The sequence below is a fragment of the Scyliorhinus torazame genome, unplaced genomic scaffold (assembly GCF_047496885.1).
Source record: "Scyliorhinus torazame isolate Kashiwa2021f unplaced genomic scaffold, sScyTor2.1 scaffold_63, whole genome shotgun sequence".
Taxonomy (NCBI): Eukaryota; Metazoa; Chordata; class Chondrichthyes; order Carcharhiniformes; family Scyliorhinidae; genus Scyliorhinus; species Scyliorhinus torazame.
The window spans coordinates 694773-707715 of NW_027307790.1; positions in this window are offsets into that span (position 1 = coordinate 694773).

Here is a 12943-nt window from a genome sequence, read left to right on the forward strand (position 1 = left end):
GTGTGTGTGTGTTTGTGTTTTTGTTTTTGTGTGTGTGTGTGTTTTTGTTTTTCAGTGTGTGTGTGTGTGTTTTTGTGTGTTTTTTTATTTGTGTGTGTGTGTGTTTGTTTTTGTGTGCGTTTTTGTTTTTGTGTGTTTTTGTTTTTGTGTGTGTGTTTTTTGTTTTTGCATGTGTTTTTGTTTTTGTGTGTGTTTGTTTTTGTGTTTGTTTTTGTGTGTGTGTTTTTGTGTGTGTGTTTGTTTTTGTGTGTGTGTGTGTTTTTGTTTTTGTGTGTGTTTTTCTTTGTGTGTGTGTGTTTGTTTTTGTGTGTGTGTGTTTTTTTGTTTTTGTGTGTGTTTTTGTTTTGGTGTGTGTGTGTGTTTTTGTTTTTGTGTGTGTTTTTGTTTGTGTGTGAGTGTGTGTGTGTTCTTTTGTCTTTGTGTGTGTTTTTGTTTTGGTGTGTGTGTGTGTTTTTGTTTTTGTGTGTGTGAATGTTTTTGTTTTTGTGTGTGTTTTTGTTTTTGTGTGTGTGTGTTTTTGTTTTTGTGTGTGTGTATGTGTTTTTGTTTCTGTGTGTGTTATTTTTTTGTGTGTGTGAGTGTTTTTGTTTTTGTGTTTTGTTTTTGTGTATGTGTGTGTTTTTGTCAATGATTTTGTTTCTGTGTGTGTGTTTGTTTGTGTTGTTGTTTTTGTGTGTGTTTTTGTTTTGTGTGTTTTTGTTTTTGTGTGTGTTTTTGTTTTTGTGTGTCTGTGTGTAATTGTGTGTGTGTGTTTTTGTTTGTGTGTGTGTGTTTGTTTTGTGTGTGTTTTTGTTTTTGTGTGTGTGTGTGTTTGTGTTTTTGTTTTTGTGTGTGTTTGGTTTTGTTTTTGAGTGTGTGTGTGTGTTTTTGTTTTGGTGTGTGTGTGTGTGTGTTTGTTTTTGTATATGTTTTTGTTTTTGTGTGTTTGTTATTGTGTGTGTGTTATTGTTTTTGTGTGTGTTTTTGTTTTGGTGTGTGTGTATGTGTTTTTGTTTCTGTGTGTGTTATTGTTTTTGTGTGTGTGAGAGTTTTTGTTTTTGTGTTGATTTTTGTGTGTGTGTGTTTTTGTTTTTGTGTGTGTTTTTGTTTTGTGTGTGTTTTTGTTTGTGTGTGTGTGTGTGTGTGTGTGTTTGTTTCTGTGTGTGTTTTTGTTTACGTGTGTGTGAGCGTTTTTGTTTTTGTGTGTGTTTTTGTTTGTGTGTGAGTGTGTGTGTGTTCTTTTGTCTTTGTGTGTGTTTTTCTTTTGGTGTGTATGTGTTGTTTTTGTTTTTGTGCATGTGTGTTTGTTTTTGTGTGTGTTTTTGTATTTGTGTTTGTGTGTGTTTTTGTTTTTGTGTGTGTTTTTGTTTTTGTGTGTGTGTGTATTTGTTTTTGTGTGTGTTTTTGTTTTTGTGTGTGTTTTTGTTTTTGTGTGTTTTTGTTTTTGTGTGTGTGTGTTTCTTTGTGTGTGTGTGTGTTTTTGTTTCTGTGTGTGTTTTTGTTTTTGTGTGTGTTTTTGTTTCTGTGTGTGTTTTTGTTTTTGTGTGTGTGTGTGTTTTTGTTTTTGTGTGTGTTTTTGTGTGTATGTTTTTGTTTCTGTGTGTGTTTTTGTTTTAGTGTGTTTGAGTGTTTTTGTTTTTGTGCGTGTTTTTGTTATTGTGTTCGTGTGTTTTTGTTTTTGTGTGTGTTTTTGTTTTTGTGTGTGTGTTTGTATTTTTGTTTTTGTGTGTGTTTTTGTGTGTATGTTTTTGTTTCTGTGTGTGTTTTTGTTTTAGTGTGTTTGAGTGTTTTTGTTTTTGTGCGTGTTTTTGTTATTGTGTTCGTGTGTTTTTGTTTTTGTGTGTGTTTTTGTTTTTCTGTTTGTGTGTGTGTGTTTGTTTTTGTGTGTGTTTTTGAGTGTGTCTGTGTGTTTGTTTTTGAGTGTGTTTTTGTTTTTGTGTGAGTTTTTGTTTTTTTGTGAGGTTTTTTTTGTGTGTGTGTGTTTTTGTTTCTGTGTGTGTTTTTGATTTTGTGTGTGATTTTGTTTTTATTTTTGTGTGTGTTTTTGGTTTTTGTGTGTGTTTTTGTGTGTTTGTGTGTGTGTGTTTTGTTTTTGCATGTGTTTTTGTGTGTGTGTTTTTGTGTGTGTGTTTGTTTTTGTGTATGTGTGTGTTTTTGTTTTTGTGTGTGTTTTTGTTTGTGTGTGTGTGTGTGTGTGTGTGTTTGTTTTTGTGTGTGTTTTTTTTTGTTTTTGTGTGTGTTTTTGCTTTTGAGTGTGTGTGTGTTTTTTTGTTTTTGTGTGTCTTTTTGTTTTTGGATGTGCGTGTTTGTTTGTGTTTTTGTTTTGTGTGCGTTTTTCTTTTTTGTGTGTGTGTGTTTTTGTCTTTGTGCGTGTTTTTGTTTTTGTGTGTGTGTGTTTGTTTTTGTGTGTGTTTTTGTTTTTGTGTGCGTGTGTGTGTTTGTTTTTGTGTGTGTGTGTTTTTGTTTCTGTGTGTGTTTTTGTTTTTGTGTGTGTGTTTGTTTTTGTGTGTGTGTTTGTATTTTTGTTTTTGTGTGTGTTTTTGTTTGTGTGTGAGTGTGTGTGTGTTCTTTTGTCTTTGTGTGTTTTTGTTTTGGTGTGTGTGTGTGTGTGTTTGTTTTTGTGTGTGTTTATGTTTTTGTGTGTGTGTGTGTTTTTGTTTTTGTGTGTGCTTTTCATTGTGTGTTTTTGTTTTTGTGTGTGTGTGTTTTTGTTTCTGTGTGTGTTTTTGTTTTTGTGTGTGTGTTTGTGTTTTTGTTTTTGTGTGTGTGTGTGTTTTTGTTTTTGTGTGTGTTTTTGTTTTTGTGTGTGTGTGTTTTTGTTTTTGTGTGTGTGTGTGTGTTTATGTTTTTGTGTGTGTTTTTGTTTTTGTGTGTGTGTGTGTGTTTTTGTTTTTGTGTGTGTTTTTGTTTGTGTTTGTGTGTGTGTGTTTGTTTTAGTGTGTGTTTTTGAGTGTGTCAGTGTGTTTGTTTTTGAGTGTGTTTTTGTTTTTGTGTGAGTTTTTGTTTTTTTGTTAGTTTTTTTTTGTCTGTGTGTGTTTTTGTTTCTGTGTGCGTTTTTGGTGGTGTGTGTTTTTGTTTTTCTTTTTGTGTGTGTGTGTTTTTTGTTTTTGTGTGTGTTTTTGTTTTTGTGTGTTTGTGTGTGTGTGTTTTGTTTTTGCATGTGTTTTTGTTTTTGTGTGTCTGTGTTTTTGTTTTTGTGTGTGTTTTTGTTTTTGTGTGTGTGTTTTTGTGTGTGTTATTATTTTTGTGTGTATGTTTTTGTTTCTGTGTGTGTTTATGTTTTTGTGTGTGTGTGTTTCTTTGTGTGTGTGTGTGTTTTTGTTTCTGTGTGTGTTTTTGTTTTTGTGTGTGTTTTTGTTTCTGTGTGTGTTTTTGTTTTTGTGTGTGTGTGTGTTTTTGTTTTTGTGTGTGTTTTTGTGTGTATGTTTTTGTTTCTGTGTGTGTTTTTGTTTTTGTGTGTGTGTATTTCTTTGTGTGTGTGTGTGTTTTTGTTTCTGTGTGTGTTTTTGTTTTAGTGTGTTTGAGTGTTTTTGTTTTTGTGCGTGTTTTTGTTATTGTGTTCGTGTGTTTTTGTTTTTGTGTGTGTGTTTGTTTTTGTGTGTGTTTTTGAGTGTGTCTGTGTGTTTGTTTTTGAGTGTGTTTTTGTTTTTGTGTGAGATTTTGTTTTTTTGTGAGGTTTTTTTTGTGTGTGTGTGTTTTTGATTTTGTGTGTGATTTTGTTTTTATTTTTGTGTGTGTTTTTGGTTTTTGTGTGTGTTTTTGTTTTTGTGTGTTTGTGTGTGTGTGTTTTGTTTTTGCATGTGTTTTTGTGTGTGTGTTTTTGTGTGTGTGTTTTTGTGTGTGTGTGTGTGTTTGTTTTTGTGTGTGTGTTTTTTTGTTTTTGTGTGTGTTTTTGCTTTTGAGTGTGTATGTGTTTTTTTGTTTTTGTGTGTCTTTTTGTTTTTGGATGTGCGTGTTTGTTTGTGTTTTTGTTTTGTGTGTGTTTTTGTTTTTGTGTGTGTGTGTGTGTTTGTTTTTGTGTGCGTTTTTGTTTTTGTGTGTGTGTGTTTTTGTTTTTGTGTGTGTGTGTGTTTTTGTTTTTGAGTGTGTTTTTCTTTTTTGTGTGTGTGTGTTTTTGTCTTTGTGCGTGTTTTTGTTTTTGTGTGTGTGTGTTTGTTTTTGTGTGTGTTTTTGTTTTTGTGTGCGTGTGTGTGTTTGTTTTTGTGTGTGTGTGTTTTTGTTTCTGTGTGTGTTTTTGTTTTTGTGTGTGTGTTTGTTTTTGTGTGTGTGTTTGTATTTTTGTTTTTGTGTGTGTTTTTGTTTGTGTGTGAGTGTGTGTGTGTTCTTTTGTCTTTGTGTGTTTTTGTTTTGGTGTGTGTGTGTGTGTGTTTGTTTTTGTGTGTGTTTATGTTTTTGTTTGTGTGTGTGTTTTTGTTTTTGTGTGTGCTTTTCATTGTGTGTTTTTGTTTTTGTGTGTGTGTGTTTTTGTTTCTGTGTGTGTTTTTGTTTGTGTGTGTGTTTTTGTTTTTGTGTGTGTGTGTTTTTGTTTTTGTGTGTGTTTTTGTTTTTGTGTGTGTGTGTGTGTGTTTGTGTTTTTGTTTTTGTGTGTGTTTTTGTTTTTGTGTGTGTGTGTTTTTGTTTTTGTGTGTGTGTGTGTGTTTTTGTTTTTGTGTGTGTTTTGTTTGTGTTTGTGTGTGTGTGTTTGTTTTAGTGTGTGTTTTTGAGTGTGTCAGTGTGTTTGTTTTTGAGTGTGTTTTTGTTTTTGTGTGAGTTTTTGTTTTTTTGTTAGTTTTTTTTTGTCTGTGTGTGTTTTTGTTTCTGTGTGCGTTTTTGATTGTGTGTGTTTTTGTTTTTCTTTTTGTGTGTGTGTGTGTTTTGTTTTTGCATGTGTTTTTGTTTTTGTGTGTGTGTGTGTGTGTTTTTTTGTTTTTGTGTGTGTTTTTGTTTTTGGATGTGCGTGTTTGTTTGTGTTTTTGTTTTGTGTGTGTTTTTGTTTTTGTGTGTGTGTGTGTGTTTGTTTTTGTGTGCGTTTTTGTTTTTGTGTGTGTGTGTTTTTGTTTTTGTGTGTGTGTGTGTTTTTGTTTTTGAGTGTGTTTTTCTTTTTTGTGTGTGTGTGTTTTTGTCTTTGTGCGTGTTTTTGTTTTTGTGTGTGTGTGTTTGTTTTTGTGTGTGTTTTTGTTTTTGTGTGCGTGTGTGTGTTTGTTTTTGTGTGTGTGTGTTTTTGTTTCTGTGTGTGTTTTTGTTTTTGTGTGTGTGTTTGTTTTTGTGTGTGTGTTTGTATTTTTGTTTTTGTGTGTGTTTTTGTTTGTGTGTGAGTGTGTGTGTGTTCTTTTGTCTTTGTGTGTTTTTGTTTTGGTGTGTGTGTGTGTGTGTTTGTTTTTGTGTGTGTTTATGTTTTTGTTTGTGTGTGTGTTTTTGTTTTTGTGTGTGCTTTTCATTGTGTGTTTTTGTTTTTGTGTGTGTGTGTTTTTGTTTCTGTGTGTGTTTTTGTTTGTGTGTGTGTTTTTGTTTTTGTGTGTGTGTGTTTTTGTTTTTGTGTGTGTTTTTGTTTTTGTGTGTGTGTGTGTGTGTTTGTGTTTTTGTTTTTGTGTGTGTTTTTGTTTTTGTGTGTGTGTGTTTTTGTTTTTGTGTGTGTGTGTGTGTTTTTGTTTTTGTGTGTGTTTTGTTTGTGTTTGTGTGTGTGTGTTTGTTTTAGTGTGTGTTTTTGAGTGTGTCAGTGTGTTTGTTTTTGAGTGTGTTTTTGTTTTTGTGTGAGTTTTTGTTTTTTTGTTAGTTTTTTTTTGTCTGTGTGTGTTTTTGTTTCTGTGTGCGTTTTTGATTGTGTGTGTTTTTGTTTTTCTTTTTGTGTGTGTGTGTGTTTTGTTTTTGCATGTGTTTTTGTTTTTGTGTGTGTGTGTGTGTGTTTTTTTGTTTTTGTGTGTGTTTTTGTTTTTGTATGTGCGTGTTTGTTTGTTTTTGTGTGTGTTTTTGTTTGTGTGTGTGTGTGTGTGTGTGTTTGTTTTTGTGTGTGTGTTTTTTTGTTTTTGTGTGTGTTTTTTCTTTTGAGTGTGTGTGTGTTTTTTTGTTTTTGTGTGTCTTTTTGTTTTTGTATGTGCGTGTTTGTTTGTGTTTTTGTTTTGTGTGTGTTTTTGTTTTTGTGTGTGTGTGTGTGTGTTTTTGTTTTTGTGCGTGTTTTTGTTTGTGTGTGTGTGTGTTTGTTTTTGTGTGTGTTTTTGTTTTTGTGTGCGTGTGTGTGTTTGTTTTTGTGTGTGTGTGTTTTTGTTTCTGTGTGTGTTTTTGTTTTATGTGTGTGTGTGTGTGTTTGTTTTTGTGTGTGTTTTTGTTTTATGTGTTTGTGTGTGTGTTTGTTTTTGTGTGTGTTTTTGTTTTGGTGTGTGTGTTCTTTTGTCTTTGTGTGTGTTTTTGTTTTGGTGTGTGTGTGTGTGTTTGTTTTTGTGTGTGTTTATGTTTTTGTGTGTGTGTGTGTGTGTTTTTGTTTTTGTGTGTGCTTTTCATTGTGTGTGTTTTTGTTTTTGTGTGTGTGTGTGTTTTTGTTTCTGTGTGTGTTTTTGTTTCTGTGTGTGTTTTTGTTTTTGTGTGTGTTTTGTTTGTGTTTTTGTGTGTGTTTGTGTTTTTGTTTGTGTGTGTGTGTGTGTTTTTGTTTTTGTCTTATTTGTTTTTGTGTGTGTGTGTTTGTGTTTGTGTTTTTGTGTGTGTTTTTGTTTTTGTGTTTGTGTGTTTTTGTTTTTGTGTGTGTGTGTGTTTGTTTTTGTGTGTGTGTGTGTTTTTGTGTGTGTTTTTGTTTTTGTGTGTGTGTGTTTTTGTTTTTATGTGTGTTTTTGTGTGTGTGTGTGTGTGTTTTTGTTTTTGTATGTGTGTGTTTTTGTTTTTGTATGTGTGTGTTTTTGTTTTTGTCTGTGTTTTTGTTTCTGTGTGTGTGTTTGTTTTTGTGTGTGTTTTTGTTTTTGTGTGTGTGTGTTTTTGTTTTTGTGTGTGTGTGTGTGTTTGTTTTTGTGTGTGTTTTTGTTTTTGTCTGAGTTTTTGTTTTTGTGTGCATTTTTGTTTTTGTGTGTGTTTTTGTTTTTGTCTTTGTGTGTTTTTCTTTTTGTGTGTGTTTTTGTTTTTGTGTTTGTGTGTGTGTGTTTGTTTTAGTGTGTGTTTTTGAGTGTGTCAGTGTGTTTGTTTTTGAGTGTGTTTTTGTTTTTGTGTGAGTTTTTGTTTTTTTGTTAGTTTTTTTTTGTCTGTGTGTGGTTTTGTTTCTGTGTGTGTTTTTCATTTTGTGTGTGTTTTTGTTTTTCTTTTTGTGTGTGTGTGTGTTTTGTTTTTGTGTGTGTTTTTGTGTGTTTGTGTGTGTGTGTTTTGTTTTTGCATGTGTTTTTGTTTTTGTGTGCCTGTGTTTTTGTTTTTGTGTGTGTTTTTTTGTTTTTGTGTGTGTGTTTTTGTGTGTGTGTTTGTTTTTGTGTGTGTGTGTGTTTTTGTTTTTTGTGTGTTTTTGTTTGTGTGTGTGTTTGTTTTTGTGTGTGTGTTTTTTTGTTTTTGTGTGTGTTTTTGCTTTTGAGTGTGTGTGTGTGTGTTTTTGTTTCTGTGTGTGTTTTTGTTTTTGTATGTGCGTGTTTGTTTGAGTTTTTGTTTTGTGTGTGTTTTTGTTTTTGTGTGTGTGTGTGTGTTTTTGTTTTTGTGTGCGTTTTTGTTTTTGTGTGTGTGTGTGTTTTTGTTTTTTTGTCTGTTTTTGTTTTTGTGTGTGTGTGTGTTTTTGTTTTTGTGTGTGTTTATCTTTTTTGTGTGTGTTTTTGTTTTTGTGTATGTTTTTGTTTTTGTGTGTGTGTGTGTTTTTGTTTTTGTGTGTGTTTTTGTTTGTGTGTGTGTTTTTCTTTTTTGTGTGTGTTTTTGTTTTTGTGTATGTTTTTGTTTCTGTGTGTGCGTGTTTGTTTGTGTTTTTGTTTAGTGTGTGTTTTTGTTTTTGTGTGTGTTTTTGTTTTTGTGTATGTTTTTGTTTTTGTGTATGTTTTTGTTTTTGTGTGTGTGTGTGTTTTTGTTTTTGTGTGTGTTTTTGATTTTGTGTGTGTTTTGTTTCTGTGTGTGCGTGTTTGTGTGTGTTTTTGTTTTTGTGTGTGTTTTTGTTTTTGTGTGTGTTTTTGTTTTTGTGTATGTTTTTGTTTTTGTGTGTGTGTGTGTTTTTGTTTTTGTGTGTGTTTTTGTTTGTGTGTGAGTGTGTGTGTGTTCTTTTGTCTTTGTGTGTGTTTTTGTTTTGGTGTGTGTGTGTTTTTGTTTTTGTGTGTGTGTGTTTGTTTTTGTGTGTGTTTATGTTTTTGTGTGTGTGTGTGTTTTTGTTTTTGTGTGTGCTTTTGATTGTGTGTGTTTTTGTTTTTGTGTGTGTGTGTGTTTTTGTTTCTGTGTGTGTTTTTGTTTTTGTGTGTGTGTTTTTGTTTTTGTTTGTGTTTTTGTTTTTGTGTGTGTTTTTGTTTTTGAGTGTGTGTGTGTTTTTTTGTTTCTGTGTGTGTTTTTGTGTTTGTGTGTGTTTTTGTTTTTGCGTGTGTTTTTGTTTTTGTGTGTGTGTGTGTTTGTTTTTGTGTGTGTTTTTGATTTTGTGTGTGTTTTTGTGTGTGTGTGTGTGTGTGTGTGTTTGTTTTTATGTGTGTTTTTGTGTGTGTGTGTGTGTTTTTGTTTTTGTGTGTGTTTTTGTTTATGTGTGTGTTTTATTTTTGTGTGTGTTTTAGTTTTTGTGTGTGTTTTTGTTTTTGTGTGTGTGTTTTTGTTTTTGTGTGTGTGTGTGTTTGTTTTTGTGTGTGTTTTTGTTTTTGTGTGTGTTTTTGTTTTTGTATGTGTGTTTTTGTTTTGGTGTGTGTTTTTGTTTTTGTGTGTGTCTGTGTTTTTGTTTTTGTGTGTGTGTGTGTGTTTTTGTTTCTGTGTGTGTTTTTGTTTTTGTGTGTGTGAGTGTTTTTGTTTTTGTGTTTGTTTTTGTGTGTGTGTATGAGTTTTTGTTTCTGTGTGTGTTTTTGTGTGTGTGTGTTTTTGTTTCTGTGTGTGTTTTTGTTTTTGTGTGTGTGAATGTTTTTGTTTTTGTGTGTGTTTTTGTTTTTGTGTGTGTGTATGTGTTTTTGTTTCTGTGTGTGTTATTTTTTTGTGTGTGTGAGTGTTTTTGTTTTTGTGTTTGTTTTTGTGTGTGTGTGTTTTTGTTTTTGTGTGTGTTTTTGTTTTTGTGTGTGTTTTTGTTTGTGTGTGTGTGTTTTTCTTTCTGTGTGTGTTTTTGTTTTTGTGTGTGTGAGTTTTTTTGTTTTTGTGTGTTTGTTTTTGTGTATGTGTGTGTTTTTGTCAGTGTTTTTGTTTCTGTGTGTGTGTTTGTTTGTGTTTTTGTTTTTGTGTGTGTTTTTGTTTTGTGTGTTTTTGTTTTTGTGTGTGTTTTTGTTTTTGTGTGTCTGTGTGTAATTGTGTGTGTGTGTTTTTGTTTGTGTGTGTGTGTTTGTCTTGTGTGTGTTTTTGTTTTTGTGTGTATGTGTTTTTGTGTTTTTGTTTTTGTGTGTGTGTGTGTGTGTTTTTGTTTTTGTATATGTTTTTGTTTTTGTGTGTTTGTTATTGTGTGTGTGTTTTTGTTTTTGTGTGTGTTTTTGTTTTTGTGTGTGTTTATGTTTTTGTGTGTGTGTATTTTTGTTTGTGTGTGTGTATTTGTTTTTGTGTGTGTGTGTTTGTGTTTTTGTTTTTGTGTGTGTTTTTGTTTTTGTGTTTGTGTATGTTTTTGTTTTTGTGTTTGTGTGTGTTTTTGTTTTTGTGTGTTTTTGTTTTTGTGTGTGTGTGTTTCTTTGTGTGTCTGTTTTTGTTTTTGTGTGTGTGTTTGTTTTTGTGTGTGTGGGTGTTTTTGTTTTTGTGTGTGTGTGTCTGTTTTTTGTTTTTGTGTGTGTGTTTTTGTTTTTTTGTGTGTGTGTGTGTTTTTGTTTTTGTGTGTGTTTTTGTTTTTGTGTGTGTTTTTGTTTTTGTGTGTGTTTTTGTTTTTGTGTGTGTTTTTGTTTTTGTGTGTGTCTGTGTTTTTGTTTTTGTGTGTGTGTGTGTGTTTTTGTTTCTGTGTGTGTTTTTGTTTTTGTGTGTGTGTGTTTTTGTTTTTGTGTTTGTTCTTGTGTGTGTGTGTTTGTGTTTTTGTTTTTGTGTGTGTGTATGTGTTTTTGTTTCTGTGTGTGCTTTTGTGTGTGTGTGTGTGTGTTTTTTTGTTTCTGTGTGTGTTTTTGTTTTTGTGTGTGTGTGTGTGTTTTTGTGTGTGTGTGTGTGTTTTTGTTTCTGTGTGTGTTATTTTTTTTGTGTGTGTGAGTGTTTTTGTTTTTGTGTTTGTTTTTGTGTGTGTGTGTTTTTGTTTTTGTGTGTGTTTTTGTTTTTGTGTGTGTTTTTGTTTGTGTGTGTGTGTTTTTCTTCCTGTGTGTGTTTTTGTTTTTGTGTGTGTGAGTTTTTTTGTTTTTGTGTGTTTGTTTTTGTGTATGTGTGTGTTTTTGTCAGTGTTTTTGTTTCTGTGTGTGTGTTTGTTTGTGTTTTTGTTTTTGTGTGTGTTTTTGTTTTGTGTGTGTTTGTTTTGTGTGTGTTTTTGTTTTTGTGTGTGTGTGTGTTTGTGTTTTTGTTTTTGTGTGTGTTTGGTTTTGTTTTTGAGTGTGTGTGTGTTTTTGTTTGTGTGTGTGTTTTTGTTTTTGTGTGTGTGAGTGTTTTTGGTTTTGTGTTTGTTTTTGTGTGTGTGTGTTTGTTTTTGAGTGTGTTTTTGTTTCTGTGTGTGTGTGTGTGTGTTTTTGTTTTTGTGTTTGCTTTTGTTTTTGTGTGTGTTTTTGTTTTTGTGCATGTGTTTGTGTTTTTGTTTTTGTGTGTGTTTTTGTTTTTGTGTTTGTGTGTGTATCTGTTTTTTTGTGTGTGTGTGTATTTGTTTTTGTGTGTGTGTGTTTTTGTTTCTGTGTGTGTTTTTGTTTTTGTGTGTGTTATTGATTTTGTGTGTTTTTGTTTTTGTGTGTGTGTTTCTTTGTGTGTGTGTGTGTGTGTTTTTGTTTCTGTGTGTGATTTTGTTTTGTGTGTGTTTGAGTGTTTTTGTTTTTGTGTGTGTTTTTGTTATTGTGTTTGTGTGTTTTTGTTTTTGTGTTTGTGTGTGTGTGTTTGTTTTTGTGTGTGTTTTTGAGTGTGTCTGTGTGTTTGTTTTTGAGTGTGTTTTTGTTTTTGTGTGAGTTTTTGTTTTTTGTGAGGTTTTTTTTGTGTGTGTGTGTTTTTGTTTCTGTGTGTGTTTTTGATTTTGTGTTTGATTTTGTTTTTATTTTTGTGTGTGTGTGTTTCTGGTTTTTGTGTGTGTTTTTGTTTTTGTGTTTTTGTGTGTGTGTTTTTTGTTTTTGCATGTGTTTTTGTTTTTGTGTGTGTTTGTTTTTGTGTTTGTTTTTGTGTGTGTGTTTTTGTGTGTGTGTTTGTTTTTGTGTGTGTGTGTGTTTTTGTTTTTGTGTGTGTTTTTCTTTGTGTGTGTGTGTTTGTTTTTGTGTGTGTGTGTTTTTTTGTTTTTGTGTGTGTTTTTGATTTTGAGTGTGTGTGTGTGTTTTTGTCTTTGTGTGTGTTTTTGTTTTTGTGTGTGTGTGTTTGTTTTTGTGTGTGTTTTTGTTTGTGTGTGTGTGTGTTTGTTTTTGTGTGTGTGTGTTTTTGTTTCTGTGTGTATTTTTGTTTTTGTGTGTGTTTTTGTTTTTGTGTGTGTGTTTGTATTTTTGTTTTTGTGTGTGTTTTTGTTTTTGTGTGTGTTATTGATTTTGTGTGTGTGTGTGTGTGTGTGTTTTTCTTTTTGTGTGCGTTTTTGTTTTTGTGTGTGTATTTGTTTCTGTGTGTGCGTGTTTGTTTGTGTTTTTGTTTTTGTGTATGTTTTTGTTTTTGTGTGTGTGTGTGTTTTTGTTTTTGTGTGTGTGTGTGTTTTTGTTTTTGTGTGTGTTTTTGTTTGTGTGTGAGTGTGTTTGTTCTTTTGTCTTTGTGTGTGTTTTTGTTTTGGTGTGTGTGTGTTTTTGTTTTTGTTTGTGTGTGAGTGTGTGTGTGTTCTTTTGTCTTTGTGTGTGTTTTTGTTTTGGTGTGTGTGTGTGTTTTTATTTTTGTGTGTGTGTTTTTGTGTGTGCTTTTCATTGTGTGTGTTTTTGTTTTTGTGTGTGTGTGTTTTTGTTTCTGTGTGTTTTTGTTTTTGTGTGTGTGTGTTTTTGTTTTTGTGTGTGTGTGTGTGTGTTTGTGTTTTTGTTTTTGTGTGTGTGTGTGTTTTTGTTTTTCAGTGTGTGTGTGTGTGTTTTTGTGTGTTTTTTTATTTGTGTGTGTGTGTGTTTGTTTTTGTGTGCGTTTTTGTTTTTGTGTGTTTTTGTTTTTGTGTGTGTGTTTTTTGTTTTTGCATGCGTTTTTGTTTTTGTGTGTGTTTGTTTTTGTGTTTGTTTTTGTGTGTGTGTTTTTGTGTGTGTGTTTGTTTTTGTGTGTGTGTGTGTTTTTGTTTTTGTGTGTGTTTTTCTTTGTGTGTGTGTGTTTGTTTTTGTGTGTGTGTGTTTTTTTGTTTTTGTGTGTGTTTTTGCTTTTGAGTGTGTGTGTGTGTTTTTGTTTTTGTGTGTCTTTTTGTTTTTGTATGTGCGTGTTTGTTTGTGTTTTTGTTTTGTGTGTGTTTTTGTTTTTGTGTGTGTGTGTGTGTTTTTGTTTTTGTGTGTGTGTGTTTGTTTTTGTGTGCGTTTTTGTTTTTGTGTGTGCGTGTGTGTGTTTGTTTTTGTTTTTGTGTGTTATTGATTTTGTGCGCGTGTGTTCTTTTTGTGTGCGTTTTTGTTTTTGTGTGTGTTTTTGTTTCTGTGTGTGCGTGTTTGTTTGTGGTTTTGTTTTTGTGTGTGTTTTTGTTTTTGTGTGTGTTTTTGTTTTTGTATGTGTTTTTGTTTTGGTGTGTGTGTGTGTTTTTGTTTTTGTGTGTGTTTTTGTTTGTGTGTGAGTGTGTGTGTGTTCTTTTGTCTTTGTGTGTGTTTTTGTTTTGGTGTGTGTGTGTGTTTTTGTTTTTGTGTGTGTG